Source organism: Lepidochelys olivacea (assembly GCF_965140295.1).
Source record: "Lepidochelys olivacea isolate rLepOli2 genome assembly, chromosome: 2".
In the NCBI taxonomy this organism is placed as follows: Eukaryota; Metazoa; Chordata; order Testudines; family Cheloniidae; genus Lepidochelys; species Lepidochelys olivacea.
This window is the reverse complement of record NC_140412.1, coordinates 234,104,083-234,121,820: the sequence shown is the minus strand read 5'-3', so window position 1 is coordinate 234,121,820 and position 17,738 is coordinate 234,104,083. Positions and strand designations below refer to the sequence as shown.

Sequence of the window (17,738 nt, the reverse complement as noted above, 5' to 3'; positions counted from 1 at the left end):
TAAACAAAGGCCTTGTCTACGCTAGAGGGGAAATTTGATCTAAGCTACGCAATTTGAGTTATGTGACTAGCGTAACTCAAATCAACGTAGCTTAGATTTACTTACCGCGGGGTCCACATTATGCAGTGTCAACAGGAGATGCTCTCCCGTTGACTCCCGCACACTTCTCGATCCGGTGGAGTACAGGAGTTGACGAGAGAGTGATCTGTGGTCACTAAATCAACCACCGATGCATCGATCGCTGCACGTCAATCCCCTGGTAAGTTTAGACAAGCCCAAAGTAATTAAACCAACTGGAGAAGCAAATGGACCAGAGGAGTAGGGAGACAGCGTGGTGTCTTCACAAGCAGCAGGGGAGAAACTTTATCTGGGGACATACTTCACAGGAATATATTTCCCTTCTTTTTATAGTCCAGTGAACCTTTGAGGGAACCCCTGAGTTATTGATCACTTAGGGGACATAGGGAACAGAGCACCCTTTGAGCCTGTGAATGGTGGATCCTCTTGGCCTGTAGGGCAGGAGCTGCTACTGGCTTGCTGTAAGTGTGAAACTCTTTTAGGGAAAGATATAGCTTGCTAGAATTAAGTTTTAGGCACTAGAAAACATGTTGTTTTTGTTTGTAACCCTTTTCTATCTCTTGTATTCTTGCCTGATATCACTTAAATCTGTTTCTTTATTACTATACTTATTCTTGTTTTATTACAAAACCTTCTTGATGTTCTATTGAAGTAAAGAGGGAGTCCTCAGCTAAACTAACAGGCTGGTGTGTGCTCTGTCTCTTTGGAGGCAGAAAACTTAATATCTGTGGGTATCCAGTGAGAAGGACCGGACACTGCAGGGAGATGTCTCTGGGGAACTCGGTAACTGGGTTTGCTGGTTGTTATTTGCAAGGCAAGGTTTTGACTGACTCGAGGAGTTTGCTAGCAAGGCGTACAGTCTGTAGTGACATACAGTTTAGTAGCAGCAAAGCTCTCACTTGCTGAAGCAGATGGGTGACCCAGTGACTTACAGTTCTGGGTTCCCTGAGGAGAGTGTCACAGTCATATATGTGGAATATACCATGTGGTTATGCCAGCATAATATCCATACGCTAAAGTCCAGAGAACAATCTTTTTCCAGCAGTGTCTCTTGAGGCTACACATGCACCCTGTATCCCCTCACGCCCTCCACAGCGAGGGTATAAAAGGCAGAGCACCCCCAACTGACACTCAGTTCTTCTCACTGCCCATGGTAGCAAGTTGGAGCCTCAGTGTCATCCTGGTTACCCTGTAGTATAGCTAGTTATGAGGTTTTTTTAGCATTATTTAGTCTAGTAGGTTAGCTTCAGATAAGTTATATTTGGTCATTGGTTTATATAAAAAACAAAAATGTTTTCTTATTGTTTACACCTCGGTACTACGGACTAGGTCTGATGGTGATGAGCAGGTCTCCAGGCTTTAAAATCTTCCTTGCCTGCAAGACTGCTGAGCCTGCTAACGATGCAAAGTTAAAGTGTGCGTTTTGTTTAGGGGAGGTTCACATCTCTTTCCCTGTGCCATCTGTAATTTTTTTTCCCAAGTGTTCACAGAGGATTCCTGATGCTCATTCGAAATTGTTCCTGATGGAAAAAAATCTATGTGGAGTGTGTCTGACTCTGTGGTACACCCTCAGCAGTGGTCTCTTGCTTTGAAAACATTTTCAACAAGTGCCCTGGCTACAAGAGATGCCACCCTGGGATATAAGAAGTCTTCTGGCTCTAAGTGCCCTCATGCTGTTAGCAAACACTGAGTTTCATCAGCCCTCTTCAGGTCAGTCAGTGTCTCCTGTTACACAAGAGAGGAAGGAACAAAGATCTCCAGGCACATCCCAGCATCAATCACCATCCTCAGTATTGGCCAAGAAGACAGTCTTCATAAGCCTTCTATAACCAGGCTTCTATGAAATCACATCAGTACTGTGAGTCTAAGTCTAGGGAATCATATACCTTAGCCTCAGTGCCACATCCTGTACTTCTGGGGACCATGACTTCCTCGGTACCATATACAGACATGACCACTTCTGGGACGCTAGCGTCGGTACTGGTTGTCATGGTACCTTTGTGATACCACCTCCCTTGCCTGCTGAGACTGTATTTTCATAACTTGTGTACCTTAGTTATTTTGGAATCAAAGTCCGTTGCTGGATGGTTCTCCTTTGTCTGCAGTATGCAGAGCTCTGCCAGCATCAGAACCTAAGGTATTGAAGATAAAAATATCTGTGCCCAACTTTGCTGGTACTGATGGCTATCTTTCATGTGAAATCTAAGGGTCTTCCAGTTTCTACACTTCAGGAATCTTCTGCATTAGAAGAATTTTATTCATTTGCATCCTCATCTTTGCATAGTAGTCAGAGTCCTTCTCCTAGGGGGTTTTCACCTTTGACTAAGTGACCTGAGAGTGCCCTTGAAGGAAATCCTTCTTGTCATAGATCTCATGCTCCAAAAAAGTCTCATATTCCCTGGTTCCCACCTGTATGGCACTTACAAGCCCTTACCTTATGGGACGCAAACCTGGCCTGTTTGGTCTTCATGGAACTATGATTCTCTTTCATTGGCTCCTCATTCAGTTGCATGAGGTCCAGGATAAAGTCTACTCTTCCAGTGATCATGCCAGGGACCCTCAGTCGTCCCATTAATTTCTCATTGGGCAAATACATTGACTATATCAACTTCAGGGCTTTCCAGGACCTCCTTGAAAGGATGGTGGACACCAGCACCTTTCCAGGATCGCCTTAAAAGAATAAAGATTCACCTGGAAGGTGTCAAGGAAAGAGCTCATAAATTCTTTGATGTTTTATACCTGATATCCCAAGGTCAGTTAGCTATGCTGATTAATAAAGGCATTCTTGAACCCCCTAAGGATTTATGCCAGGCTCCAGCATCCATCTTGGCCATGACCAGAAAGGCAGATTGCAGATACCAGGTACCATCTGAGGCATTTGAATAACCTTTTTATGCACCTGATACCTGGTTTGTTGGTTGTAACAGCAGTTCACAAAAAATCTAAGTTGCCTGATCTGTTTAGGTGAAACCTCAAGGACAAAGAACCTAAGACGATGGATCTGCTGGGGGGAGGGGGGGTGTGGGAGTTCATTCATCTGCTTCTTTGCAATTTCAGATAGCCAATTGTCCTGCTTTATTGACTAAATATAACTTAATGTAATGGGACAAGGTTTTACTACTGTGGGAGAGACTTCACTGTTAGGGCAAAGACAGCTCTGCAGGCCTCTCTGGATGCTTCTGACGCTGCAGCCTGGTCAATGGCCACTGTGATGAGGGGACTGAGAAGAACAACGTTTTTGTGGTTGTCAGGAATTCCTACAGAAGTTCACAGCACTGTTGAAGATTTGCCTTTTGAGGGCCTCTTTTTTTTTTTTTTTAAACTCCAGAATGGATGAAGCATTGCACTTACTGAAGGATTCCAGGCACCACTTTGGTCTCTCGGTCAATATTCCTCTTCTGAGAAGGAGTATAAAGGAACATTTTCTAGACAGTGATTTAGATTCCAGTTCAGCAAGGATGTATCTTCCTCAAGAGATTTGCCACAATGAATCATATTATCTTGTCTTCAGTCTCACCCACTGAGTCTGCCTCCACTTTATGGGTTATATATTGTCTACTGCTTATGTGTCTAGTACTTATTCATGGTTCTCCCTTCGACCTCCCTGAGTTTTGCTAAGGTTTTTCGGGGTGTACTAATTGAGCAGCACAGCATGGATTTCCCTGTAGAAATTTCTCAGGAGGTACTTTCATTTCTTCCTTGATGTACAGACTTTCTAAATGTCTGCCAAGGTATTTCATTTCACTAACTACCCACATCAAACACCCTAATGACAGAGGCATCCAAGTTGGGCTGGGTGCACCCTTGGACTCTCTCCAGATCCAGGGCACGTGGTCCCAAGCAGGGACTGCGTTGCATAAAAATATGCTAGAGCTCAGAGTATCTAGCCTGCACTGCTTTTCTTCCTCTCCTTCAGAGTATCGCTACTGAAATTCTGATGGACAGCATAACAGTGATGCACTATATAAACAGGCAAGGGAGAAGGCAGGATCCAGCACTCCAGTTTTCCCCTGAGTCCTATGCCGTTTTTTCCCAGCTCTCTGTCTCTGGTGCCCCAGCTGCCCATCTCTGCTTCCTGGAGTCATCGGTCTTGAGTTTATATGGTAGAGTTCATCCTTTCCAGAGTGTGTGTAGGGCGTCTTCCTCCGTGTTTCCATGCATGGGCCCCTGCCATCCCAGTGGTCCTGAACTCGGAAGCCGTATGCTTATATCCTATGTCTGATCAACTTCCTGTAGCTTTCCATCTTCCAGGTTCCCAGAAAGATCATCTCACCTAAACAGAAAGCACTCCATCAATCATGAGTGGAAATTGAGATGTAGGATTAGATCAGGTATTTCTAAAATGGGACGTTCCCCTTGGTAGATCTGTTTGCTTCCAATGTGAACATGAAGTGTCCAGCATTCTGCTCCGGGAATCAGACACTGATAAGTCACTCAATCTCTTGTAAACCCTGCAATGCCCGTTAGGCATTGGGTGAAAGTACAGTGGCCACCCATGTTGGAGTAACCCGTTGGGGCAGCCTCAGAACAGAACATATGGTCCTCAACTTTCTTTTCACAGCTTTCTGGCCAGTTAAAGCACAGATATCACAGACTGCAGTCCATAAGTTGAAGTCTGGGAAAGCACCTGGGGTTTGTGATATCGCTGCTGAATTGCTGAAGACAGGTGCAAGTATTTTTATCATAGCTACGTAGGCTTTTCCAGACCATCTGGTGCACTGTTGTCATCTCCAGTGATTGGAAGAACAGTGTTATTCTGCCTCTGTTCAAAAAGGCTGGTAAGGCAGAATGTAGCAACTATTGAGATGATATGCTGCTGTTAGCTTCTGGGAAAATCTTTTCTCCCATGTTAGCATCTTGAATCAATGATACACTGCGTGGCAAAGGCCAGAATACTCAGTGCAGCTTTAGAGCTGGTTGTTCCATTGTTGACCAGATCTTTACCTTGAGACAGCTTTTTAAGAAGATGGCTGAATTTAATAAGCCAGGTGTGGCACTTTTTACATAGACTTCCATCAAGCCTTTGATCACTATGTCATGCAAGTTTGTGGGATCTGATGAGGTGACTTGGTGTCCCTGGGAAGATAGTATTATTGATAGAAGAGGTTTATAATGAATAGAAAGCTGTATTAGATTTAATGATAGATACACAGCATAGTTCCCTGCGTCCATAGGAGTTCAGCAAGGCTGCGCTCTGTTATCATCGTTCAGTAGTGGCATTGATTAGTTAATGGATAAGCTTGAGGAAGCAGCTGTTGGTGGCGTTGGGCTGAACACAGTTCTGTTCTGAGATCTCGAATATGCCAATGACATTGTCTTGTTGGATCAGTTTGGTGAATTGGTGCAGCTGCTGGCCAATCTGGTTGAGCTAAAAGCAGTGTGTGTTGATCTGGTTATTTATCTGGATAAAACTAAGCTCCTGACCATTGCCATCAAGCAACCTCCAGGTCCAGATTACGACCAGCTCAGTATTAAATCTGTCTGGACTGGTCATCAAGTACGTGGCAACTGTCAAATATCTGAGCAGCATCAGAGTGTTGGAAGATGCTAAAGAGGTTGACGTTTATAGAGCAGCAACTTCAGCCATTTTTGGGGCTCCTCAGCTGCCTCTGTGGGGAAGTCATGACATCAGACTGTCTACGAAGTTGAGGGTCTATAGACTCATGGTCATACCAACTCTGTTCTACTTAAATGAAATATGGGCAATGAGGAAGGCTATAGAACACCAGATGAGTATTTTTTGATTCTCGTTGTCTTCATCATATGCTCCGTATTAAGCGGCACAACAAGATCACAAGTATAATTGCTGCCAATCAATATGAGTTGATGGAAAATAGCCCTTGTCAAACTAATTTGATATCTTTTTTGATGAGATTACTAGTTTGGTTAATAAAACAGGAGTATTAGTGTAATATACTTAGACTTCTGTAAGGCATTTGACTTGGTACCACACAACATTTTGATTAAAAAACTAGAACTATATAAAATTAGCATGGCATACATGAAATTGATTAAAAGCTGACCAAGTGATCGGTCTCGAAATGTAATTGTAAACAGGGAATCATCGTGGAACAGTTTTGGTTAGGGATACAGCTGGGATCAATTCTTGGTCTAATGCTATTTAACATCGTTACACAATGACCTGGAAGAAAACATAAAATCATCACTGATAAAGTTTGCAAATGACCCCAAAATTGGGGGAGTGGTAAATAAGGAAGAGGACCTGTCACTGATAGAGTGATCTGAATCTCTTGGTAAACTGGCTGCAAGCAAATATGCATTTTAATATGGCTAAATGTAAATGTATACGCGTAAGAACAAAGAATATAGGCCACATTTACAGGGTGAGGGACTGTATCCTCGGAAACAGTCACTCTGAAAAAGATTTCAGAGTTTTGGTGGATAATCAGCTGAAAATGACCCACCGGTGCAATGTTGTGACCAAAAGGGCTATTGTGGTCCATGGATGCATAAACAGAGAACATGGCCATATTGGGTCAGACCAAAGGTCCATCTACCCCAGTATCCTGTCTTCCGACAGTAGCCAACGCCAGGTGCCCCAGAGAGAATGAACAGAGCAGGTAATCATCAAGTGATCCATCCCCAGTCTCCCATTCCCAGCTTCTGGCAAACAAAGGCTAGGGACACCATACCTGCCCATCCTGGCTAATAGCCATTGATGGACCTATCCTCCATGAATGTACCTAGTTCTTTTTTGATGTAGCAGTGGTGAGCATTGAAGAGGGATTTGAAGGAGGACAAGGCAGTTGCCTTATGGATCAGTTCTGGAATGGTGTTCAGTTCTTCAAGAGCAGTGCAGAAACATGCTTGGGTACTTTTGTGTGAGAAGCTGACAAATGGGTGGATTAGATGGGAGCTGAGGAGAGGGGTACCTTTTTCACTATGCTGGATAGAGGTGAAGGAGTCCAGGACCTGACTTCCATCTGTGTCCTGATGCACCTTTGAGTCTATGTCGAAATACCCAAAAGGATGGATTTTTTTTGTTTTATAATGATGATAAAGATCAGGAATTATTCTTTGATACCCATCTCCTTTCCAACTGTCTCACTAGCCTCCATTGTCTTTTCCACACAGGTAATACAAAATATATATGCTTTGTATTGTACTCTGTATTTCCATATATCTCTTGCGCACTTTATCATTCTGTGTATTGGACGATATGAACTGAAGTCTGAAGGAACAATTCATCCCCCAACATGCAGTAGCATAGGCTGCTCTCTATCCTGATTCAAGCCAGAGAATAGGGTTATGAGGGTGCAAAGTGATGGCTTCTGGAACCCTTACTGAGAGTTGTCTAATTTTTTAGATGTTTACATTTTCTGCTTGCTTCATTACTGAAAATTTAAATTTTTTAGGGATTCTCAAGTTTAGCTATGCACAGAAACATTTTTAATACAGGAGATATTATTTTGAAGATATTGTTTAGTGCTACCAAGTAAATATAAATCATTCATATTCTACTAGCTAAACACTTTCAAAGCACCTAGTGAATTCTTTTCATAGAAATTGGTGCCAGGTAAAATTTTGTATAGTTAGTTATCTAACTCTGGAATGGGAATTCATACAATAGCAGTGTCATCTGTTTTTAAATCTGGTTCCCTAAATGGCATGAGTCAGTTCCCAAGGGAACAGCATAAGTAATACTGAAATCACTGAGTTAACATAACTAGGTATCTTACAGTGTCTGAGTTTTTGGAGAGCATCATTGTAAAGGACTTTTTGGTGATGTTGACTTTATTTTCCAAGCAACATGACATTCAGAGGAATTATTGAATTTGAAAGTTCCGTAAATCTCAGTTATCTGTTAAATAATGAATGTCTTCAGATGATGCACTGAAACATTTGTTTTTAATGTTTTGTTTCTTTGGTTTTCATTCTGATGTACAATTAAGTATCTGGATTTTCTTCAAATCAGCTCATCAGAAGGAAAGTACAAGCAGCTTCCCTTGTTTAGATTGAACTTCTACTTTAGTCTTTACGTGAATTCTGGTGATGGATAAACAGTGCTGTGTACATACTTTTGTTGGGATTTAGAGGATATTTAAAGGCTATAAATGTCACAGTTTGTATCCTGCTTCATCACATCAGTTTGTTGCTTTGTGTATACTATTAAGCTACCTATCATATTACTTTGTAGCCATTTAATCCTTTACCTTCCTGTTACCTGTCTAACGTCTTCAGATCACTTTTAATTAGACCTGAGAGAATGAAGGGAAAATTATTAGTGGACATGTTTTGTTACATCTGAATTATTTGATCTGATTTTTGTTGTTTTGTTATCTTTTCTGCAAACATTAATGCAAATAGATTTTTTTATACGAATATCAGGAAAGGAACTTTTATTCATGCCCAAAGTGCACATCCAGATACTTCAACATGGCTTTGTGTATTTGGGAATGAACATAGTATTAGAAGGGAGGAAGAGACTAGGATAGTGCAAGATCCAGTGATTTTGAAAAATAAATAAATGCAATGAAGTGATTCTTGAGACCTTTCTTTCTTTGTCCAGTAAAGCAGAAATGCCACAGACACACCCCTCCCCCAGAATCAGTGGATGCAGGAACTTGATGGGGCCAGTGGTGAAAGGAGGACAGTCCCAGTAGCAAGGGGGGGACACTCTCATCAAGGGACAATAGATAGCTCCTTCCCCTGGGAGTTTCTGGCACTCATTGGCCATCTGGGGGGGAGGGGTTCTGATTGGTCAGCATTTCCCAGCTCCCAGGATTTAGCCCAGTGCAGGGACATGTGAAGCCTCTTTTGGCTCCTTTCCAGCAAAGAAAAGGTTACTCACCGGCTTCCAGCAGCAGCAACAGGAGTCCTCCAGATGCAGAGGGAGGCTGATAAGGATCCTGGGGCCGCTTTCCCCAGGGGCAGAAGGTCTGCTCTGGTCGGGGGCGGGATGCTACTATGGGGGGGATACCTCTGCCCACCCATCCCAGCATGGTGGCTCTGACTTCAGTCAGAGCAGGAGCCCCCTAAGGGAGGGATTCCAAACTGGTTCCTAACCCTAACCCTCCCCCACTTTGCCTGATTGAAGGATGGGGGCTGGGAGTCACGTAGTATTTGATATAGTGGTGGTGAAGGCCCTGGCTCTGTATTCCTGGGCTTGCCCTGCTGTAGATAGCTCTAGGGCAGTGGTTCTCAAACGTATATTATTGCACCCTCCTCCAGTATTTTACCTCTCCCCCGCCACACAAGTACATATACCGATCTATGCAGCAGTGGTGCGCCTCTTGAATCATTTTCAGCTTCTTTGTTTTTCACTTGAGTTGTTTTTTCCTGTTGCACAAATGAGCCAACAATCCACTATAGTAAGAGCAAAAGCAAAACTGCGATTGTGGTGCTTGCTCACAATTTAATGTGGACACCGCATCGTAGCGAACGGATTAACATACAGATGGCAACGATTTTGTGTAATGCTATGCAAGCTTAACAGAGATCTGTCAAAATGCACAGCGCCATCTGACGACGTGATACATCTGGAGGAATCATCTTTGCTAGTTATTCATTGCTGTGGGTAAAATGTGCACAATACGTTTCTTCACCCCCCCCAGCTTCTCATGCCCCCACAGAATATATTTCACACCCATCCGGGGGGCCCTCCCTCCCAGTTTGAGAACCTCTGCTCGAGGGAAACTGCTCTCCCCAGTCCCTCACCTGTGGAGGGGAGATTCTAGGGATCACACAGTGCCTCTGTGGTGGCTGGGAAGGGCCCTGTGTCCTTGGGCGGCCCTGCCAGGGCTGGGTCTGTTGCATTGGTCCCTCCTGCTGTGTGCAGGAGGATAGGCCGCTGGTGTACTCCTCCCCCACCCCAACTCTGGCTTCCGGTGGGGGGAGGGGAAAAGGCTTGTGTGGCCTTAGCCAAGGATACAACAACCCAGCAGGTGTCTGCTCCAGAAGCCATCTCTTCTGCCCCATCACTTCACCCTCCACCATCCACAGTGAGGCAGCAGGAGTCAGGGCATAGATAGTAGGGGTGTCCTCCTGTAGTCATGGGAGGGGACACACCATGCCTTAATGGAGGCACTGAGAGTTGTGGCCTTAGAGGCAGGCGAGGGTTCATTTAGGCAGCTTTTCCAGGGATTTGTGGGCTTGGGAGCGCAGCCTCCATGGAGGAGGGTGTGCTCAGTCTTCACAGGAAGGGAGATCAGACTAGGATCAATGGCCTGCAACAGGCCCAGAAGGAGAGTGAGAGGAGGAGGAGAGCAGCTGGGCAGGAGCCAGGACCTCAGCAGAGACAGTTCGCTTTGCAGGTGGTGGTGAGTTAGAGGAGTGCATTCCCATTAATGCCATCCTGAACCCTCATACAGGCCATCCACGGAATGGATTCAGGCTCTGAGTTTAAGGATATTTGAGGGTCCAAGCCCCAATGAGGTGGATGAAAATGACAAGGAGTGGGTGAGTGGCTCTGGGCCTGGGCCTCACTCCCATAACTTGCCAACAAGTTCAGCAGGCATCTTCAGGATGTGGTGGTGGGTTCTTCAGCAGCCCGCAGATACTGACAGAGGGATTGCAAACCTTGGCTCTCAGGGGCAAGGCCCAGGTCACTCCTTCCTTGGACACTTTCCGCCAAGGGATATATGGTGACCTGGTAAAATCACTGGCATTGGTGGCCTGTAGGTTGGGCAGCCTGCCTGATAAGAATGGGGCCCTCTCAGAGGAGGGGTGACACTCACAAGTTTGGTGTGGGACTGGTATCCTGCAGAGGTGTTCCCGTCCTTCACCAGGTGACACCATTCCTAATGAAACCCAGGCAGGAGACATAGCAGCTAACATCTCTAGAGTTTATGTGGGGGGATAGCCCATCGGTCTAAAGGGTTTAAGGAAAAGGTTGGAAAGGGAAACTTGTGAATTTATTTACCATGCTGTTTAGAGAAGAGCAGACAGAGCTGGAATGGAAGGGGGTGGGGGCAAATAGCACTGGAGGAAAAAAAAAGATGAGGACAAACCCTACAAACCTAACATGACTCAAACTCTTGAAGTGGTCAGCAGCCTTTCGCATTTACAGTAGAACCTCAGAGTTCCGAACACCTTGGGAGTGGAGGTTATTTGTAACTCTGAAATGTTCCTAACGCTGAACAAAATATTATGGTTGTCCTTTCAAAAATGTATAACTGAACATTGACTTTTAATACAGCCTTGAAACTTTACTATGTAGAAGAAAAATGCTTCTTTTAACCATCTTAATTTAAATGAAACAAGCACAGAAACAGTTTTCTTACCTTGTCAATTTTTTAAACTTTCCCTTAATTTTCTTAGTAGTTTACGTTTAACACAGTACCTTATTTCAGTTGCTTCTTTTTTAGTATTTGTTCTCCATGAAAAAAATGCCAGTGCAAAAGTCCACCAATTTAAATGTCCATTCAAATAGCACTAAAAAAAAAAAAAACCACTGCTGAAAAATATACTCACACTCGTCTTTATAATGACAATTTAAAAAAAAAAAGGTGTTCAAACTTAATTTTCCTGCTTAAGTACTACAGGATAAACTATGTAGACTTGAAAAAAATCTTTAATGTTACTCTGCTTGAGGTTGCTAACATGCTTTTTTGCTGCCAATGTGCATAGCTCTTGAACCATCATTAGGTTAATCAGTGTGGCTTCAGGCTGTTCAAGCCACTCTTCTGCATGCATGTGTGGGATCTTCTTGGTGTTCTCGCCCTCCTTCTTGTCACTTTCACTGTCAGTGTCACTGTTCCTCATACCAATTCAATTATCTCATGGTAGCTAAAAATAGGGTGTCTGTCCTCATGTTTATCCACATTTAGCCATTCTTCCTCTTCTTCCATGGTGATAGCCAAAATATTTCAGAATAATTTAGTTGATTTCCATCTGATCATTGTTTTTCCAAAATACCTGGTACAGTGTTAGCAATACATGGCCAAAATTTATTCGAGGAGCATCTCAAAGACGTAGAGCCAGTCTCACTCCAGGGCTCGGCACACATGTAGACAGCCTCTTTGATTGTCAGCTGTTTACAAAAATCTGTGTAAGATTCCAATTGCATTGATCCCAGTAATAATCACTATAAGAGGTTTTGCTTGTATCAATGATTCATGTTTTCCGGAATGCCTTGCCATTGGCTGAATGAGGTTTATAATGTTTGGTGGCAAAAATGAATACCAAATGCTTCCATCTTCTATCAAGAGATTTTCAATGGCAGGGTGAGATGGAGCATTATCCATCAGTAGCACAGGTTGGATAGGTAGTGATTTTGACGTAAAGTAGTCTTTCGCTAGTGCAACAAAGTGTTTAAAAAAAAAAACAGTTGGAGAAAATGCCTTTATCCATCCAAGCACTGTGCTGGCTGTAGTAATGGACAGGTAGAGCTGACATAGTGACGTTTGCAAAGCAGTGAGGTTTCACGCTTTTGTGAATGAACGCTATTGGGAGATGGAAATCCCCACTTGTGTTAGAAGTAGCCATCAGCGTGACCTGATCTTTACTGGGTTTCAAATTCTTCACCTGTTTTTCTGAACTGTCTGCCAGTGTCTTGTTTGGAAGCAGGCGCCAGTACAGGCCCATCTTGTTGCAGTTAAACTCTTGGTCCCAGGTAAGTTCATGCTGTTCAATAAATGATTTGAAGGTGTTTTTAAATTAACCTGTGACATTAGAGTCAGCTGTCAGTGACTCTCCTTGCATCCCCACCTGCTGTATTCCATGCCAATTTTTGAACCAACAGAGCCACCCTGGGCTTGCTTTAAAATGGCCCTCACCTTTGTCTGGATATATTTCTTGGTCAAGTAACTTTGTCTTTTCTGTAACCATCACACTGCTTATAGGGGTGCCTTTTGATCTTGTGCAAACCACAAATGGATTGCCTTATCAAAATCAGCAGCATCAGCTTTGCATCCAATACACCAGCTTTTTACTGCTCCGCTGTCTTTGACTTCTTTTGCAAGTTGCTTTATTTTTTTTTCCTGGCTTTTCTGAATATCTGTGATGGTTGATTTCCTGATACCATATTTTACTGCTGTGTTGTTGAGGCTAACACCATTGCTGAGGTTTTTTAATATTTCTAGCTTTGTGTGAATTGAAAGTGTGACACGTTTGCACTTCCCCATTGCTTGTCGTTTTGCTTTATCATACAGTATTTGCTTTTTTTTGTGATCTCTGCTGCTGCCTGATTGCGTACTTCCAGTTTCAAATTAGGTGTGCAGTTGACCAGTCAGTTTGTAACTCTGGTGTTCATATCTCTGAGGTTCTACTGCATGTGAGCATAATTTGTGAGGAGCCCTGAGAGGTGTATTCCCTTCCTCAAGTATGAGGACTTAATAGCAAGGACTTATGCTACATATGGTGGGGTAGCATGTTTAAGATATGACAGAAACTTGGAGAGCATCAGAGAAGCATGATTTACCCTGAGGGGTAAAATAGACCAGGAATTTGGGCTTGGAGGTGTGACTCCTCATCACCTTGCCCAGCTGACATTCACAGGCAGCGGGTTACCAGTACCAAAACTTCGTTTTCAAAATATGGCTGTAAAAGCTAATGTGTACTTTGCATTAATGATGGGAAACTTTTTCGTACCTAAGAGAGAAAAGCGAAGGTGAGCAGATATTCTCTCCAGAATGTCTTATTTCCCTTCTCCCTCTCCCTCCACCACACCCCCCATACTTAGGTGGAAAGGACTGTATCTTCCATCCCTCCCCATTGCTTGTATATGTACTGTAGTGTACCAGTCTAAATGTAGTTTGTAGCTGTGCTGAGCACACAGGTAGTTTTAGAATTCGGCAATCTTTGACTTTTTAAACACAAACCAGACACAGAAATTTTATCTCTGCTAGCAACAGACAATGTTGTACTTAATTATCACATGTACGTGATGACACATGTAGCATCACACATACATAATATTTAGATGCTGAAGAGACTTGCAATTTTGGAATGATTTATAGTTAGTTTAAGGTCCATATAATTGAAACTAAATAAATCTGACAGCACTATCATTCTTCATCGTGCCATGATCCACAGATTCATTCTATTGGGTACTTAAGCCTAGCTGCAACTCGGGGGCAAAAACAGATGGTCAGTTTTTGGCATCAGGGGAATGCCCTGCCCCCCTGAAGTTTTTTACCGGTTTTGTCCTGCCTCCACAATGACAGGCAGACTCAGCCAGGCCGTCCACTGAAGAGCTTTTGTGAGGAAAATTCCTCCGATTTACTTCAAATTTCCGATTGACAGTTCAGCTCAGTAATGTGATTGCTAGGCATGTCTTAGGGCCGCATTTAGATTTTGGGGAGATTTTCTCCACAGCATTGCTTTCCCTTTTGAAGGCAGAAAAGGAAGATAGGAGACATTTTAAAAAATATCCTAAAATTCCATATCTCATGCTTTTGCATGTTTCTCTTCCTTATTTGCTCCCAGCCTTCTCCCTGGAGGTCAATGCTCAAATGACATTCTGAAGTGCCTTCTCCTGTTTATGTAGACTTACTACCTTAACCAATAAAGGAACAGAACTCATACCACATAACTGCTCACACCGCTCACGTTGTAAATCCAGATATAGACTACTCAAAGGAGTACTTGCTACAAACCATTTAAAATAGGCCCAAATACATTTGTAAGTCCTGTTAGACAGATATGAAAAATGGACTCATCTTCAAGTGATGGTCCATATTGCATTCCACTGAGGGTTACGCACATGCGCCGGGAGCCAGAGCTTTCAAAAAGGTAGTGTCTTTCAGTCCACACATGCACCATTGTACTGCCTGATGATTTCACATGAGGGGATAAGGGGGGGGAAGAACGACACCTTTAGTTCCTTCTTGCCACCTCACAGTCCAAGGTAGAGCTTCTGCTGTTCTCTCATCCTTGGTGATGCACATTCCAAACTTTACAGAAAAACTGTTTATATTCTTGTACGTGGTCAGAGTTTTGTTGTTTTCGTAGTAGTTTTCAGTGTTTGTAGTAGTTTCTTAGGATTAAGGACTTTGGGCACTGCTTTAGCGGCTTCCAGCCAACCCCAGGACTCAAGCCTGGGTACTGGAATATGCCAAAGATGCCAGGATTCAAAATCTGCGCTTCAGACTGTCACGGAGTCACCGGGCAATGCTCTGGAACTACTCAACGCAAAGCCAGTCAGGACTCTGGGGGAGCGTCCTCTTTGAGAGCAGACTGTCTCCAGGGCAAGAAGCTTACACAGCTTTGACCTTTCTGGGTCTGACCTCGGAGCATTCAGCATCCCCTTCTCACACCGTGCACTTCCCACAGCGAGTCCGCACAGGCAGGGTTCCTGGGGAAGCCAGTGGGTCTTGCACCCTAATTCCACAGTCATAGAATCATAGAATATCAGGGTTGGAAGGGACGCCAGAAGGTCATCTAGTCCAACCCCCTGCTTGAAGCAGGACCAATTCCCAGTTAAATCATCCCAGCCAGGGCTTTGTCAAGCCTGACCTTAAAAACCTCTAAGGAAGGAGATTCTACCACCTCCCTAGGTAACGCGTTCCAGTGTTTCACCACCCTCCTAGTGAAAAAGTTTTTTTCCTAATATCCAATCTAAACCTCCCCCACTGCAACTTGAGACCATTACTCCTCGTTCTGTCATCTGCTACCATTGAGAACAGTCTAGAGCCATCCTCTTTGGAACCCCCTTTCAGGTAGTTGAAAGCAGCTATCAAATCCCCCCTCATTCTTCTCTTCTGCAGGCTAAACAATCCCAGCTCCCTCAGCCTCTCCTCATAAGTCATGTGTTCTAGACCCCTAATCATTTTTGTTGCCCTTCGCTGGACTCTCTCCAATTTATCCACATCCTTCTTGAAGTGTGGGGCCCAAAACTGGACACAGTACTCCAGATGAGGCCTCACCAATGTCGAATAGAGGGGAACGATCACGTCCCTCGATCTGCTCGCTATGCCCCTACTTATACATCCCAAAATGCCATTGGCCTTCTTGGCAACAAGGGCACACTGCTGACTCATATCCAGCTTCTCATCCACTGTCACCGCTAGGTCCTTTTCCGCAGAACTGCTGCCTAGCCATTCAATCCCTAGTCTGTAGCGGTGCATTGGATTCTTCCGTCCTAAGTGCAGGACCCTGCACTTATCCTAATTGAACCTCATCAGATTTCTTTTGGCCCAATCCTCCAATTTGTCTAGGTCCTTCTGTATCCTATCCCTCCCCTCCAGCGTATCTACCACTCCTCCCAGTTTAGTATCATCCACAAATTTGCTGAGAGTGCAATCCACACCATCCTCCAGATCATTTATGAAGATATTGGACAAAACCGGCCCCAGGACCGACCCTTGGGGCACTCCACTTGATACCGGCTGCCAACTAGACATGGAGCCATTGATCACTACCGGTTGAGCCCGACAATCTAGCCAGCTTTCTACCCACCTTATAGTGCATTCATCCAGCCCATACTTCCTTAACTTGCTGACAAGAATACTGTGGGAGACCATGTCAAAAGCTTTGCTAAAGTCAAGAAACAATACATCCACTGCTTTCCCTTCATCCACAGAACCAGTAATCTCATCATAAAAGGCAATTAGATTAGTCAGGCATGACCTTCCCTTGGTGAATCCATGCTGGCTGTTCCTGATCACTTTCCTCTCATGCAAGTGCTTCAGGATTGATTCTTTGAGGACCTGCTCCATGATTTTTCCAGGGACTGAGGTGAGGCCGACTGGCCTGTAGTTCCCAGGATCCTCCTTCTTCCCTTTTTTTTAAAGATTGGCACTACATTAGCCTTTTTCCAGTCATCTGGGACTTCCCCGGTTCGCCACGAGTTTTCAAAGATAATGGCCAATGGCTCTGCAATCACAGCCGCCAATTCCTTCAGCGCACTCGGATGCAACTCGTCCGGCCCCATGGACTTGTGCACGTCCAGCTTTTCTAAATAGTCCCTAACCACCTCTATCTCCACAGAGGGCTGGCCATCTCTTCCCCATTTTGTGATGCCCAGCGCAGCAGTCTGGGAGCTGACCTTGTTAGTGAAGACAGAGGCAAAAAAAGCATTGAGTACATTAGCTTTTTCCACATCCTCTGTCACTAGGTTGCCTCCCTCATTCAGTAAGGGGCCCACACTTTCCTTGGCTTTCTTCTTGTTGCCAACATACCTGAAGAAACCCTTCTTGTTACTCTTAACATCTCTCGCTAGCTGCAGCTCCAGGTGCGATTTGGCCCTCCTGATATCATTCCTACATGCCCGAGCAATATTTTTATACTCTTCCCTGGTCATATGTCCAACCTTCCACTTCTTCCACAGTCAGACGTGACTCTCAGCCAGTAAAACAGAAGGTTTATTAGATGACAGGAACATGATCTAAAACAGAGCTTGTAGGTACAGAGAACAGGACTCCTCAGTCAGGTCCATCTTGCGAGGCAGGGAGGCCAGAGCCCCATCTGGGCCTCCCTCCATTTCCCCAGCCAGCTCCAAACTGAAACTCTCCCGCCCCTCCTCTGGCCTTTGTGTCTCTCCTGGGCCAGGAGGCCACCTAATCTTTGTTCTCCAACACCTTCAGTTGGCACCTTTGCAGAGGAGGGGCCCAGGCCATCAGTTGCCAGGAGACAGGGTGTCGGCCATTCTCTGTGCAGACAGCATCACACTGGCCCTCTAGGGCTCTGCAACAATCACACCCCGTTATCGTACCACCTAGATACTTAAGAAATGCTTAGGAGAAACTGAGGCATCCACA

The 17,738-nt window shown here is 44.4% G+C and overlaps 1 protein-coding gene across 3 annotated transcripts in view; it reads left to right on the top strand.

Moving 5' to 3' along the window:
- DNAJC1 (DnaJ heat shock protein family (Hsp40) member C1) overlaps positions 1-17,738 on the top strand; it is a 198,313-nt gene that overhangs the window by 113,843 nt on the left and 66,732 nt on the right. The window lies entirely within an intron of this gene.